Source organism: Malaya genurostris, chromosome 3 (genome assembly GCF_030247185.1).
Source record: "Malaya genurostris strain Urasoe2022 chromosome 3, Malgen_1.1, whole genome shotgun sequence".
Classification (NCBI taxonomy): domain Eukaryota; kingdom Metazoa; phylum Arthropoda; class Insecta; order Diptera; family Culicidae; genus Malaya; species Malaya genurostris.
In genome coordinates this window covers 194,352,451-194,355,390 of record NC_080572.1, presented here as the reverse complement: position 1 = coordinate 194,355,390, position 2,940 = coordinate 194,352,451, and positions in this window count along the sequence as shown.

The window sequence follows — 2,940 nt, the reverse complement described above, 5'->3', positions numbered from 1 at the left end:
GAAATGCTGAGGTCTTCAATTTGAGTTCGACATGCGATCACTAGATTCGACCGTGAGTCATTCGAACTGAGTGCTTTTAAGGCTGCCTGACTGTCGGAACAAAAATAAATACGTTTACCACAGATCCTCTGCTGAAGTGCCGATTGTACTCCACACAGAATTGCGTAGATTTCTGCTTGGAACACAGTACAGTATCTACCAAGTGAATGAGACTGCTCCAGCCTATTTCACGACAGTAGATACCAGCACCAGCACGACCATTCAACAGAGAACCGTCCGTAAAACAAACTATGTGTTCATCAAGTTGTCGTTCCAGACAACCAGACAACCATTCCTAACGAAGAGGATAGCACACATTGAATGTTTTAAAAGGAAAACTGCATGTGAGAGTTAGGTCACTAGGAGCGAGTAAATACTCATCCCACGGAACCATTTGAGACCACAAGCGAGTGTAACTGGTAGCATATTCTAATGGGTTACTGTTCCAAAGCCCTGTAACCCTAAGACGGTATGCACAAGATAATGCTTCTTGTTTTAGGAACACATGTAGTGGTTTAATGCACAGTAGCGCCTCTAGAGCAGCAGTAGGAGTTGTCGTGAATGCTCCTGTCATCCCCATTAGGACCATCCTTTGGAGATGATTTAGCTTTGATTGAACTGTCGCGACTTCTCCTTTCTGCCACCATACAAGACATCCATATGCTAAAATTGGTCTAACGATAGTTGTGTAGATCCAATGAATATATCTGGGTTTGAGTCCCCATGATTTTCCAAAAGCTCGTCTGCATTGGCCGAAAGCCATGCAAGCTCTTTTAATCCTGAAATCAATGTGAGCAGACCAATTCAGTTTTGAGTCAAGAATAACCCCGACGTATTTAACTTGATCGACCACAGTGACCACTGAACCAAAGAACTGCAACGGACGAGCTCCTGTAATTATCCTACGATGAGTGAAAAGCACCATTGATGTTTTGCCCGGATTTACAGATAATCCAAACCTGACAACACCATTGTTCAACAGATCGCAGGGCTTGCTGCATTAAATAAAGAGAGTGTTAATGCTTATACCGGTCATCAATATATGATAATCGTCGGCAAAACCATAAGTCGGAAATCCAAGGTTATAAAGTTTCCTTAACAAACCATCAGCGACTAGGTTCCATAAAAGTGGGGATAGTACACCACCTTGAGGACACCCACAGACACTCAGCTTTCTAATCTCTGGCCTACCGAAGCGATGATCAAAGAAGTTGATTGCTAAGCATTGCGTGTATCCAGTAAGGGAAAAACCCAAGATATTCCGTTCACGACTGCAATGTTTAACCTCCTGCAGCCATTCAGCCATCGGCACGGAAATACACCTTGACTTAGGAGTTCCTATTTTTGTGGCCTTTTACGACATGGAATAGGAAACCAGTGGATCAATTCTTGGTAAAAAATAATTCCGCCGGATGCCACACGGCTTACCTGTTTGGTGGACTTATACCACCGGTACAGGTGGACCGTAGCGTTATTCTTAGCCAGTTGGGAAACCGCTACCGACACTACACGGCTATCTAGGCTGCTCAGAGAGGGAAGTTAACATTGATGGTCAACTTCCATGGATGGCCGAGCAGCCGGTATAGCGTGGTGGGCAAGTCGGTGCTTTTCACGAAGCCCACCTGGGTTCGATTCCCAACCCCGCACATAGGGTCAGAAATTTTTTCTGACCCGAAGAGGCGAATGACCTATACAGGATGAAACGACTATAATCGAAAAAAAAAATCTTCCAACAGCTATAACCGGACCTGGAACTTTGAAAAATCGGGGATAAAATAACACGCACCGACTTCACAACGCGCATTTGTCAATGTTTATGCAAAATTACAACTTCGGGATAGCCGGAAAAAGTGACGAAGAATCTAATTTTACAAAAACTTTCAGAAAGAAAAATATTGGTTTGTCTGTTATGTCATTTACATAATGTCATCTCCGGAATCGGAAGTGTACATAATTTCATTCTCTATCAGAACTAATTGGCTCAAGTGACACATTCCCCTAGTTATTTGGAGATTTTTGTCTCTAAAACGATATTAGAAAATCAACATACCATGTAAACTATTTCCAATTCTGTTAAAAAAATACTAACGAGACCAGACTTGTATCAGCACTAGTTAGGAAAACTGCTTTTTTGTTATAGGCTAGATACTGCTGGCAACCTATGGCCGTTTATTTGAGCTTAAGATTATGAAAATCGGTTTGGCCACCTGTGAGAAAATGAAGTGAACATTATTTAGCAGTTTTCGATTACTATTTTTGAGACTTTGGGCACTAAAAACTGGATACAGCTACAGCCGAACTCGGTTAGTTTGGCAACAACGCTAGTTTGTTAGGAATTGTTTTGAATCGCATTTAAAATTCAATGTTATTTTGTACTATCGCTCTAAATGACAGGTTGAAATTTTATACACACTCTACCGAATGAAAAATTCCTGAATATTATTTGAATCCGACTTCCGGTTCCGGAATTATGGGGTAAAATGTGCAAAAAAATGTGAAAATAAGTGCTCTAACTTTTCTCAGAGATGGATGAACCGTTTTTCACAAACTTGGGTTCAAATGAAAGGTCTTGTAGTCCCATACAAAATTCCTGAATATTATTTAGATCCGACTTCCGGTTCCGGAGTTATGGGGTGAAATGTGTAAAAAAATTAAAATATGTTTTCTAGCTTTTCTCATAGATGGCGCGACCGATTTACATAAATTTAGATTAAAATGAAAGGTCCTGTGGTCTCATACGTAATTCCTGAATTTCATCTGGATTCGACTTCCGGATATGGAGATATGAGGTAAGTGTGTTAAAAATTGTATACCATCACAGAAAAGGGCGAAAAACCGTAAAAAGTTTTCTAAATTGACCTCAAATCTTCTCCAATTAATAGTTTTTATCAGTAGACGGCC